This window comes from Mesoplodon mirus (genome assembly GCF_964341445.2).
Source record: "Mesoplodon mirus genome assembly, chromosome: 14".
In the NCBI taxonomy this organism is placed as follows: domain Eukaryota; kingdom Metazoa; phylum Chordata; class Mammalia; order Artiodactyla; family Ziphiidae; genus Mesoplodon; species Mesoplodon mirus.
The window spans coordinates 13,643,501-13,657,332 of NC_138990.1; the positions used below are offsets into that span (position 1 = coordinate 13,643,501).

At 37.2% G+C, this 13,832-nt stretch overlaps 1 long non-coding RNA gene across 1 annotated transcript in view; it reads left to right on the top strand.

Annotated features, from left to right (window-relative positions):
- The window catches only part of LOC309816066, an 87,616-nt gene that overhangs the window by 35,918 nt on the left and 37,866 nt on the right, over positions 1-13,832 (top strand). The window contains exons 2-3 of the long non-coding RNA XR_014295959.1: positions 4,070-4,335; positions 12,948-12,999. This is a non-coding gene — a long non-coding RNA (uncharacterized lncRNA). The remainder of the gene's footprint in view (positions 1-4,069; positions 4,336-12,947; positions 13,000-13,832) is intronic.

Genomic DNA, 13,832 nt, shown 5'->3' on the forward strand with positions numbered 1-13,832 from the left:
CACCGCCCTGGTGTGTGTGCCTCACAAGCCAGGCATGGCCTCTCATCTGAGCCCTATGAGAAGTCCTTTGCCAGAAGCTGAAGTTTTCTCTTCAGTATAATTCAGACATGCCCCTTCTTTCAACACCCAAAACCGTGGTAGGGAATTTTATTCTTATTATTTTTTTTAGTAGAGAGACAGGGATGAAAAGGGGGATATTTGGGTCTCCTGAATTTTATAGCCACACTCTAGGCTGAACCTACCAGTGGCTGGTTTTCCTAAGCTGCTGTGTTGCTGTCTTCCTTGTCTTCTTTGTCTGGAGGCAATGACTCCTGCCTCTTTGGTGCTTTTCATCAGTCACTTTTAATCACATCTGGTCTTCCCCTCTAAAGAATTAGCCTAACTGGTTACGCTGGGTGGTACAGGCTGGACTGGACTCCTGAGTCAGAGTCCCTGTCTCTCTTCTCATCTGTGCCAGGGCAGGAGAGGACCTCAAAGCTTCCCCTCACTCCAGCCTTACTGCCTAAAAGGGCACAAGACCCTCCAGGATATGGGGACAGGCACACTGGGGCAGCCCAGGAAACTCTCGAGCCCTACATCCTCTCATAAAGCTTATTATAAAACTTTATAATTTACTTTATGATTGCCATAGCTTATTATAAAGTTAAAATAATCAGCGGGGTTGGTGTCAAGATAGACATATAGATCAATGGGACAGACTTAGGAATACAGAAATAGACCCACTGTACATAGTTGATTTTTTTTCTGACAAGGCACCAAGGAAATTCAGTGTAGAAATGTAATCTTCAACAAACGGTGCTAGGAAAAAATGGGCAGCCATATACAAAAACAAACAAACAAACAAACCCTTACTTCACATTATACAAAGAGTCAACTCAAAATAGATCATAGACATAAATGTCAGAGCTAAGACTATAAAACTCTTAGAAGAAAACATATGTGAACATCTTAGTGACCTTGGTTTTGGCACCAATTTGTTAAATTCAACAAAGTGCAAATCATAAAAGAAATAATCTATTGACTGGATCTTATCAAAATAAAAATAAGCTTTTGCTCTTCAAAAGACATTTAAGAATATGAAAAGGAAAGCTACAGACTGAAAATCTTTGCAAAACATATACATGACAAAGGACATGTACTAGAATTTATAAATAAATTATTTATAAGAAGACAAACAACGTAATTTTTTGAGTGGGCAAAAGATCTGAAAGGAAACTTCACCAAAGAATGCACAGAATTGGAATTTAAGCACATGAAAAGAGGCTCAACATTGTTAGTCATTAGAGAAATGCAAATTACAACCAAAATGAGACTAACCCACGTGAGTGAATAAAATGAAAAAGACTGACCATACCAAATGTTTGCAAGGGTGTGAAGCAACTGGAACACTCATTCACTGCTGGTGGGAATGGAAAATAATATGACCACTCTGAAGAGCATTTTGTCAGTTTTTTTAGAAAGTTAAAAATATATCTGCCATATGACTCAGCCATTCCACCCCTTGTTATTACACAGAAAGAAAGAAAGAATATATTCACACAAAGATTTGTACCCCAATGTTCACACTTGTTTTTTCTGAAATTATAAAAAATGGAAAGCAGCACAAGAGGACCCCAGCAAATGAACAGATTAACAACTTGTAACATATCCATATAATAGAATGTTACTCAACAATAAAAAGGAAGAAAAGATTCATGTACACAAAAGCATGATTGAATATCAAAATAATTATGCTGAATAAGAGAAAAAAGGCAAAAACAAGTACATACTATGATTCTAGTTATATAAAATTGTAGAAAAATGCAACTAATCTATAGTAACAGAAAGATTGGTAGTTGCCTCTTGGGGGAGAGGGAGTTGGAAGGTTGCAGGAACTGCAAAGTGGCAGAAGGAAACATTTGGGGGTGATGTATATGTTCATTATCGTAATTGGGATGACAGTTTCAGAGATGTGTAAATATGTCCAAACTACTCAAATATACAATTTAATTATATAAGGTTTATTAAGTGGCAATTATACTTTGATAAAGCTGTTGCCAAAAAAAAAAAAAGAACTCTTATCTTCTGGAGATAGACACTGAATGTTTTACAAACAAAGTTATCTAAGTACTGAAATTTGTTTCAAGATAATACAGGAATGAGGTGTGAAGTAGGTGGTGACACAGATACAAGGGTGATATAGAAAATGGGCCACCAAATGACAAATGTTGAGGCTAGGCTCATTTGCATGTATGTTTGAAATACTACATTTAACAAAATGCCTACTAGAAAATGTGACTTTAACCCTAAGAATGTGGCACAGCTTATTGCCATGTTTCTTTCTTTGACTTTCTTTCTTTCTTTAGTCAGAAACGTCATTAGCTTTTATTTAGTTTAATAAAAATGTGTATGGGTGACATAGTCCAAATGAATTGGTTCAAATTGATGTGAAGCAATTAATTAATAATTAATGCAGGGGACTTCCCTGGTGGTCCAGTGGTTAAGACTCCACACTCCCAGTGCAGGGGGACCGGGTTCGATCCCTGGTCAGGGAACTAGATCCTATGTGTTGCAACTAAAGATCCTGCATGCCGCAATGAAGATCCCAGGTGCCGCAGCTAAGACACGATGCAGCCAAAAAATAAATAAATTAAATAAATAAAAAATAAAAGCAATGATAAAACTGATAAAAATAGAGTCAACTTTTTCAGAACTCTGGAAATTAACCGAATGCTAGCAGCTATCCAGGGAATATTTACGCAAGCAACACAAAACAGTGAGTTTTAAGGCATTTTAACCTGTCCCACGCCCATCACTCTCTCTCTAGCTCCATGGTAACCTCGAAAGCTAACAGCTTCCATCATGAGAACAACCAGTCTGGTGGTTCTCTGGAAGACCTCACTTGCAACCCTGTCCTTGTTTAATCTGATTTGGAGTTTCCCCAGTAGAAAAGCCATTTCCTCTAGTGCATTTGTTAAAACCATTTAGAGGTAATTGTTCAACTTCATGGATGTTTGAGGGAGTGGATAATAGCTGGGACAAACAATAGGCTAACCAAAATGCTTAAAGTAAAAACTGGGGAATAGGAATAATATGAAAAGCTCTGACATATTCTGGGGAATCTAGAGGGCCCTCAGACCTGTAAGGAAATCTCAGTCCTATCATTAGCTGACTATTAACTTAACCAAGCAGAGACTTCAGTAGCTACACAGGACAAAGAATGCAGACTTTACAGAATTACATCAGAAAAGTCACTAAACAACCAAACACCAACAATAAACAGCAACAACAACAAAACCAGGGAAGTGGAGGAGAGACTCTGATTTCCCGAGTTGCCACATGTTGTTATTTAAAATGTCCAGGTTTTAATAAAAAATGACAAGACATAGAAAGAAATAAGAAAGTATGGTCCATAAAAAGGGAACACGTAATCAACAGACACTGTCCTTGAGGAAGCCCAAACATAGGACTTCCTAGACAAAGTCTTTAAATTTAGCTCAAAGAGCTAAAGGAAATCATGTCTAAAGAACTAAAGGAAAGTAGGAGAATAGTGTCTCACTTAATAGAAAATATCAATAAAGTGATAGAAATCATTTTCTAAAAAGAATCAAATAGAAATTATGGAGTTGAAAAGTATAATAACTGAAAATTCACTAGAAGGGCTCAACAATCGATCTGACCAGGAGGAAGAAAGAGTCAGTAAACTTGAAGAGGGGTCAATTGAGATTATGCAGACTGAGAAACAGAAAGCAAAAAGAATAAAAAATATGAACAGAACCTCAGAGACCTATGGGACACCATCAAGCATACCAACATACACATAATGGGGAGTCCCAGAGGAGCAGAAAAAGAGAAAGTGGCAGAAAAAAAAAAAAAAGTTGAAGAAATAATGTCTGTAAACTTCTCAAATTTTATGAAAAACATTAAATTACACATCCAAGAGGCTCAATGGATTCCAAGTAGGACACACTAAAATATATCCACACCTAGACACATCATTATCAAAATCTCAAAAGTCAAAGACAAAGAGAGAATCTTGACTTGTCACACACAAGGGATCCTCAATAAGACTGAGCTGTTTCCTCTTCAGAATCCATGGAAACCAGGAGGTGGTGGAATGATATATGAAAAGTGCTGCAAGAAAAAGATGATCAACCAAGAATTCTATACCCAGAAAAACACTTATTAAAGAATGAAGAAGAAATTAAGGCATTCCTAGATAAAAACTGAGAGAATTTGTCATTGACAGACCTGTTCCTATAGGAAATACTGAAGAGTCCTTCAGGCTGAAATGAAAGAACAGCAGCTTGAATCCACACAAATAACTGAAGAGGACCAGTAAAGGTAACTACACAGGTAATGTAAAAGAGAGTACAGATGTACGTTTTGTTTGTAATTCTTTTTTCCTCTCCTATTTGATTTGAGACAAGTGCATAAAGCCATAATAATAAATGTCTATTGATGGATATACAAAATATAAAGATGCATTTTGTACAATACAGAACAAAAGAGGGGGGAGGGAAATGAAGCAATGTAGGAGCAGAGTTTTACATACTGTTGAACCATTTAGTATTGTTAAAGTGGTATTAATATAAACTAGATTGTCATAAGTTAAGGTGATAATTGTAATCCCCAAGGGAATCCCTAAAAAAAAATAATAACAACTAACATCATAGTTAATGATGATGAAAGACTAAAAGCTTTCTGCCTAAGATCAGGAATAAGACAAAAATATCCATTCCCACTATTTCTATTCAACTTTGTACTGAAGTTTCTAGCAGGGGTATTTATGCAAGAAAAAGAAATAGAAGTCATCCAGATTGGAAACAAAGAAGTAAAACTATCTCTGATCTTGTATATAGAAAATCCCAAGGAACCCACTAAAAAACGATTAGAATTAATAAAGGAGTTTAGCAAGGTTGCCAGATACAAAATCAGTATTTTAAAAAAATCCATTGAATTTTTATACACTAGTAAGGAATAATCCAAAAGTTAAATTAAGAAAATAATTGCATTTATAACAGCATCACAAGGAATAAAATACTTAGGAATTACTTTAATCAAAGGGGTACAAAACTTTATATGCTGTAAACTGCAAAACATTGTTGAAAAAATTAAAGACAACCTAAATAAATGGAAAGACGTTTCTTGTTTGTGGATTGTAAAATGTAATATTGTTAAGATGGCCATGCTCTCCAAACTGACCACCGGATTCAACACAATGCCTACCAAAATTCAACCTCCTTTTAGGAGAAATCAATAAACTAACCCTAAAATTCACTTGGAAATATAAGGGACCCAGAATAGCCAAATAATCTTTAAAAGAAGAACATGGTTAAATGATTCACACTGGCAGATTTGAAAACTTTTACAAAGCTACAGTAATCAAGACCGCATGGTATTAGCATAAGGAGAGATACATAGAACAATGGAATAGAATTGATAGTCTAGAAATAAACCCATATATTTATGGTCAATTGATATTCAAGAAGAGTTCCAAGATAGTTCAATGGGAAAATAATAGTCTTTTCAACAAATGATGCTAAGACAACTAGATATCCACCTGCAGAGGAATGTAATTAGACTTCATACTCACACCACGCAAAAAATCAACTTCAAGTGAATCAAAGACCTAATGTAACAGCTAAAACTATAAAACTGTTAGAAGAAAACATAAGTCTTTGTGACTTTGGATTAGGCAATGATTTCTTAGATATGCTATCAGAAGCATAAGCATCTAAATTAAAAATAGATACATTTAACATAATAAAAACTTTTGTGTTTCAAGGACTCCATCAAGAAAGTGAAAAGCCAACTCACAGAACGGGAGAAATACTTGCAAAGCATATATCTGACAAGAGTTGAGTATCCAGAATACATTAAAAAATTATTACAACTCAACAGTAAAAAGATAAATACCCCAGTTAAAAGATGGATGAGAGATCTGAATAGACATTTCTTTGAAAAAGATATACAAATAGTCAATAAGCAAATGAAAAGATGTTCCACATCGTTAGTCATTAGATAAATGCAAGTAAAAACCCCAATAAAATGCCACTTCACACTCAGTAGGATGATTAAAATTAAAAAAGCAAGATAAACCCAAGTGTTGTTGAGGATGTGGAGACATTTGATCCCTCAATATATTGCTGGTGGGAATGAAAAACTAGTGCAGCCACCGTGAAAAAGAGTTTGGCAGTTCCTCAAAATGTTAAGCATAGATTTACCGTATGACCCAGCGATTCCACTCTTACATATATAAGCGAACTGAAAACATGTCCACACAAACACTTGTGCATGGATGTTCGTAGCAGCGTTCTTTATGATAATGTCCATCAACTGATAAATGAAGAAATACAACATCGGGACATTATTCAGCTATAGAAAGGAATGAAATACCAATGCTCGCTAAGACATGGATGAACCTTGAAAACATGATGCTAAGAGAAAGAAGCTGGTCTCAAAAGTCCATATAATTTATGGTTCCATTTAAATGAAATGCCTAGACAGGCAAATCCATAGAGACAGGAAGTAGATTAATGGTTGTCAGGAACTGAAGGAGAAGGAGATGGGGAATAACTGTTAATGGTACCCGCTTTCTCTGGGGGGTTATGCAAATGTTCCAGAATGAGATAGTGGGGATGGTTGCACAGCCTTGTGAATACACTAAAAGCCACTGAATTGTACACTTTAAAAGGGTGAATTTTATGACAAGTAAATTATATCTCAATTTTCTAAAAAAGCGAATGCAGTCTGATGGTTCAAAATTCAAAAGACACAAGAGTCAGCAGCGATAAGTCTTCCTTCTTCTTCTGAAAACAGCCACCCATTGCCCCTGCAGACCTTGGGATCCATCTTCATTAAGGACTCAATTTTCTATTGTTCAAGATGTTGTCTTAGGGCTTCCCTGGTGGCGCAGTGGTTGAGAGTCCACCTGCCGATACAGGGGACACGGGTTCGTGCCCCGGTCCGGGAGGATCCCACATGCCGTGGAGCGGCTGGGCCCATGAGCCATGGCCGCTGAGCCTGCGCGTCCGGAGCCTGTGCTCCGCAATGGGAGAGGCCACAACAGTGAGAGGCCCGCGTACCGCAAAAAAAAAAAAAAAAACTTATCTTTTATCTAGAAAGCAACACACATTCTTTTCTTAAGTTGTGTTTCTCTGTTAAAACGTCCTGCCTCTCAGAGGTGTAATATGTCCATCAGGACAAACACTGAAGCATGCCTGTTTAATACCTTCCACATGCCACATGGGTCCAGCAGGGATATAGTTACAACAGAAAAACAGCTTGTATGGCCACCAAACCAATAAAAATGATGGAAAAGGCAATTTCTCAATTTCAGCCCCAGTCGATGCCTGGGCCAAAAATCCATCTGCTTGGGTTCAAATTCCGACTCACTCAGGCACATTACTTACCCTTCTAAGCCTCAGTTTCCTCATCTGTAAAATGGCATCCTCCTCTCCTACTGGCGGTTAGCCTGAGGCCTAGTGGACAGCAAGTGCTCAGTTGCTATTACAATTCATCCTTCCTGTGAGATGCCGTCTTTTTTTTAAAATTAATTTTTATTGGAGTATAGTTGTTTCACAATGTTGTGTTAGTTTCTACTGTACAGCAAAATGAATCAGCTATACATATACATGCATCCCCTCTTTTCTGGATTTCCTTCCCATTTAGGTCACAACAGTGCATTAAGTAGAGTTCCCTGTGCTATACGGTATGTTCTCATTAGTTATCTATTTTATACATAGTATCAATAGTGCATATATGTCGATCCCAATCTCCCAATTCATTCTACCCACATCCCCCCTGGTATCCATACATTTGTTCTCTATGTCTGTGTGTGAGACACCTTCTTGAATCTCACAGATGTGTCCCTTGCGATTGCAAAGGCAGCTTTGTAAATCTTGGCATCTCAAGGGAGCCAGGAGCCCTCAGGGACTCACCTGGTGGCCCTTTTGCAGGTGAGGAGAGGGAGGTCCCAAGAAAGGCTGCGATCTACTCTGGGCCACACAATAGGAAACCAGGGTGAACTCTCTGGACTCCCTCTTCAGAGCTCTTCCCACGACAACTGGCTGTCATTCTTCTGTTGGACGTGGAAGTACAGCCAAAAGGAAACCAGAGGGGATTTTTTTGTTTTTATTATTGTCCTTTTGTTGGTTTTGTTCAGTTCTGTTTTTTCTTTTTGTTTTTATGTGTTTGAGATTTTTCTGTGTTTTAAAAAAAAATTTTAAAGATCTTTTTTTCTGATGTGGACCATTTTTTAGTCTTTATTGAATTTGTTACGCTTGCTTCTGTTTTATGTTTTGGTTTTTGGGCCCCGAGGCATGTGGGATCTTAGCTCCCCAACCAGGGATTGAACTCATACCTCCTGCATTGGAAGGCGAAGTCTTAACCACTGGACCTCCAGGGAAGTCTCTGTTTGTTTGTTTGTTTGTTTTAATGAGACTTCCTCCATGTAAGCATAGGATGTAGAAATCTGAGTCTGCAGCTTGATGATGTGAGAATTATAACCCTCTTCATTTTGGTGTGTAACAGAGCATAGTCTCTGCTTTGGGTCCTTGATTGCTTTCAGTGGAAGGTTAATCTCGGTGTACCAAAGTTATCCCCCCTCCCTGGGGTAGCACTTGAGTTTGAGCCTGCCGACATCATGGTGAAGGATGGGTAGGCGGCATCCCCTATCCCACAGGGCCTGGCTTCTTGAAGGTCTGGCTTCAGCCTCTTTCTCTGCCCTCAGGCCCTTGAGAGGAGCCTCCCTCAGCGGCTCTTGTGCCCTCCCAGGCCCTCCTTCCAGGGAAAGCAGGGGAGCCCCGGTAGAAAGCAGCCTGAGCATCCAAGTACCACCAGCCCCTGCATCAGGGCACCCTGGGGAGAGAGAAGACCAATGTCATCCCTTTGACCCTGGATTCCAGAAGAAAGCTGCTGTGAGGAAGAACAAAGGAAAACATCCCTGCCAGGGCAATTTCTCCCCACGCAGGCTGCAGGAAGGGTCGAGGAAGCCACAGACTGGGCTGTGGTTTGTAAACTTGCACATGGACCTAGGCACAAAAGATTCTTCAAAGACCCTAACATGTTTCCAGAGAGGGTCCTGGGTCCCTTCAAAATTCCACCGAGGAGGCGTCCATCTGGCCACACACACTGCACCTGAATCTCTTGCATCGTGAATATTAATACAGAGAAAATTCGGGCAGTGATGGGTAGATAGATGAATAGGAAAGAGACAGAAAGGGGAGAGAGAGAGAGTGAATGAGAAAAAGAGAGAAGGCTGTTTGGCTTTTTTTCTCTATCATATATGCATACACACTCATAAAGCCCTTTTTAAAAACTCCTTCTGTGCTTTCAGCCTGCTGTGGACATTTTTCCATTCCCAGCTGAGTTCTTTGAAGGTGAGGAGAACTGTGTAGACGTGTGAAGTTCTCTGTGCCTTATCGGTCTTAGGCAATCAATACATAATAAATAAATCAAAGAATGCCTGATACTCTAAAAAATGTCTTACTATTTTCAGGCATGTGATTTGGGCAAAGAGTATGCATATGATCCAGATATAGATGCATCTGGGAACCACGACATTTTAAATTTAAAATAAATTATAACTAGAAGCCAGTAAATGCCTGGCCAAGAAGGAACACATAGAGAAGGGGAAAAATTGAAGCCCTTGCTTCCATTTCACTCCCCAGTGGGTGTCACTGTTAACAGTTCAGACTTCATTTCTTTAATAAAAAAATTTTTTGAATTAACTTGGTGAAATTGAGAGCTATTCATTTTTTAAAACTTCATTTTTTTCTCTCCTAAATTTTAATTTCCTCCATGTCTGCTTTTGTATTCTCTTTACCATGTTTTGTAGTCCTCAAAATATTTATTGAGTTGAGTTTGCAGGTTTTTTCAATGTGTAATTTCCATACATCAAAGCACGCACATCTACCTGAGGTGACTTTTGACCAATATGAAGATAAAGAATGTTGCCATCACCTTAGAAAATTCTCCCATGCCCCTTTTCTGTCAAGCCTCCCACTCCAGGGAGCAGCCACAATTCTGATTTGTTCCACTGTAGATGAGTTTTGTCTGGTCTAGGGCTTCATGTGAACACGAGGAGAGTGTACTGTTCTGTAAGCCTTCTTTTGCTCAGTGTAATGTTTTGGTATCCATCACTGTTGTTGTGTGTATCGATAGTCTGTTCCTTTTTTATTGCTGTGTAGCATTCCATTTTATTAAGATATCCCCATTTGCTGATCCATTCTCCTACCCAGGAACAGCTGACATGTCTCCAGTTTTTCCACTCCAATGAATAGAGCTGCTGTGAACATCCCTGTATACGTCTTTTTGTGAATGTATGTTTCCATTTCTCTTGGGAAAACACCTGGGAATGGTATTGCTGGGTCACAGGGTAGCTGTTTGTATAGTTTTATAAGAAGTTGCCACATCCTCAGTAACATTTGGTGATATCAGTCTTTTTCATTTTAGGTAGGTCTGTGGTAGTATCTTTTTGTGGTTTTAATTTTCATTTCCCTGATGAGTAATGGTTGAGTGTTTTTCACGCCCCTATTGGCCATTTGAATACCTTCTTTTGTGAAGTGTCATTCAGCTCTTTCGTCCATTTTAATTGCACTGTGTTTTCATCACTGAGTTAAAGAGTTCTTTATATATCCAGGATATCATTTCCTTTTCAGATGTTCTGCAAATATTTTCTCCCAATATACACTCGCCTCTAGTTTTTTTTTTTGGCTGTGTTGGGTCTTCATTGCTGTACACAGGCTTTCTCTAGTTGTGGTGAGTGGGGGCTATTCTTTGCTGCGGTGGCTCCTCTTTTTTGCAGAGCATGGGCTCTAGGCACACGGGCTTTAGTAGTTGTGACACACAGGCTCGGTAGTTGTGGCACAGGGGCTTAGTTGCTCCGTGGCATGTGGGATCTTCCCGGACCAGGGATCAAACCCATGTCCCCTGCATTAGCAGGCAGATTCTTAACCACTGAGCCACCAGGGAAGTCCTCGCCTCTATTTTCTTAATGGAATCTTCTATCAGCTGAACTTTTTAATTTTCATAGAGGCTAATTTATTGATTTTTCTTTTATGTTTTTTGCTGTTTATCAAACATTCACCTGTCCCAGGTTATGAAGTTATTCTCATATGTTTTTCTTTAAAAGCTTTATGGCTTTACATTTAGGTCTGTGATTCATTTCAAATTAATCTTTGTACGTAGTGTGAGAAAGGAGTTGAGGTTTTGTTTGTTTGTTTCCATATGAACATCCAGTTAATACAGCACCATTTTTTTTGAAAACACTTTTCTTTCTTCCATTGAATTGCTTTGGCATCTTATCAAAAGACAAAGGACTCTAAGTAAAGACCTGTTTCCTGGCTCTCGATTCAGATCTATTTACTTATTCGTCAATCCTTCTGCCAGTACCACACTGTCTTGTACTGTGGTTTTATGTTTTCAGGTCAGAGTTTGAGCACTCCAAATTTGTTCTTCTATTTCAAGATTATTTTAGGTATTCTTTGGATGTCTATACAAACTTTAGAATTGGTTGGGATTGCCATGATCCTATAGATCAATTTGTAGAGAACTGAAACATCTTCACAACTTGATTCCAATCTGAGAACATGGATGTATCTCTCCATTTATTTGGGTCTTCCTTAATTTCTCTCAGTAATGTTCTGTAGTCTTCAATAGAGATCTTGCCCTTCTTTTGTTAAAGTTATTCCTGAGTCTTTTATATTCTTTGATGACATTAATGGAATTGTTTTTCAAGGTTTTTCCCCCCAATTTTTGCTGCTAGTATATAAAAATACAATTGATATTTTAATATTAACCTTGAACCTTGTTCAATTGATGTATTAGTTCTAGTAATTGTTTTGTAGATTTCATAGGATTTTCTACATAAACAATCATGTCATTTGTAGGGTTAGTTATAATTCTTTTCCAATCTTAATGCCTTTACTTCTTGTGCCCGCATTATTGCAATAGTTAAGACTTCTGGTTCAAACGTTGAATGGAATTAGTGGAAGTAGATACCGTTGTCTTGTTCCTGATATTGGGGGGAAAGCACCCAATATTTCACCATTAAGTATGATGTTAGCTGTAGGTTTTTCATAAATTGTTTTTATCAGATTGAGGAAGTTCTCTTTTATTCCTTATTTTCCAAGAGTTTTTATTATGAATGAGTGTCAAATTCTTTTTCTGTATCTATTGAAATAATTATATAATTTTCTCCATCATTCTGTTAACTGGCTAAATTATATTGATTAATTTTTCTAATATTAACTCAAACTCACATTTCTGGTATGAAGCTTACTTAAGTATGATGTATTATCCTTTTTATGTATAAGTAGTTCAACTTGCTAATATTTTGTTTGAAATTTTTGCACTTGTGTCCCTTTTACTTTTTTCTAATGTCTTTGTCAGGTTTTATATTAGAATTATGCTGGTCTCATAAAATAAATTCAGAAGTATTCTTGCCTTGTTTGTTCTCTAAGAGAGTTTATGAAAGATTTGCATTATTTCTCTCTTAAATGTTAGACTTAATGAAACTATTTTGAGCAAAGTTTTCTTTGGGGAACACTTTTTTATAATGAATTCAATTTCCTAAATAGATGTAGAGTTATTTAGATTTCTATTTTATCAAACATGAGTTATGGTAAGTTGTATTTTTCAAGGAATTTGTCCATTTCATCTAAGTTGTCAAATTTGTTGGTGTAAGGTTTTTTAAATATTTTCTTACCATTCTTTCAATATCTGTAGCATTTTCAGTGTTGACCCCTCTTTTATTCTAATATTGATAATTTGCGTTCTCTCTCCTTTTCTTGATTAGTCTAACTAGAGTTGATCTTTTCTAGAGAACCAACTTTTGGTTTTGTTAGTTTTCTCTATTCTTTGTTTTTATGTCATCTATTTCTGTTCTTATATTTATTATTTCTTTACTCCTACTTACTTTGGGTTTACTTTTTTCTTCTTTCTTTCTTTACCCATTTTTTTAGACTCAAATTAGAACCTGAACACAGTGACTTTAGACCCTTCTTCTTTTCTAATGTAAGTATGTAAAACTATAAATTTCCCTCTTAACATTGCTTTAACTACAGCTCATGAATATTACTATGTTGTATTTTCATTATTATTCTGTTCAAAAGTTTTTCTAATTTTCCTTATGATTTCTTCTTTGGGGTTATTTAGAAGTGTGTCATTTGATTTCCAAATATCTAGGGTCATCCTAGATTTCTTATTGTTATTGATTTCTAATTTAATTCCACTTTGGACAGAGAAAATACTCTGTAGGATTTCCATCCGTTTCAACTTATCAAGACATTTTATGTCCTAACATATGTTTTATCTTGACAAAAGCTCCACGTGTATCTGGAAAGAATGTGTATCCTTCAGGTGTTGGGTGTAGTGTTCTATAATTATTAATAGGTCAAGGTGGTGATGGTTTTGTACAGATAGTCTATGTCTTTACTGATTTTAGGCCTAGTTTTTCTATCAGTGACTGAGGAGAGGTGTTAACATTTCTAGCTATGATTGTGGTATTGTCTACTTCTCCTTTTAACTCTGCCATTTTTGCTTTGCGTATTTTAAAGCTCTGTTATTAGGCCCACATACCTTTATCATTGTAATATCTTCCTGTTGAATTGGTGCTTATCATTAGGACCTGTCCCTTTCCATACCTGGTAGCACTCTTTATCATGAAGTTAACTTCATCTGATATTGATACAGCCATGCCAGCATTCTTATGCTTACTAGTCTCATGGTATTTTTTTCCGTTCATTCTCTCAGGATATCTGTTTCTTTCTGTTTAAAGTGGGTCTCTTACAGAAAGTGTTTTTATCCATTCTGATGATCTTTGCTTTTCATTGGAGTTTCTAGTCCAT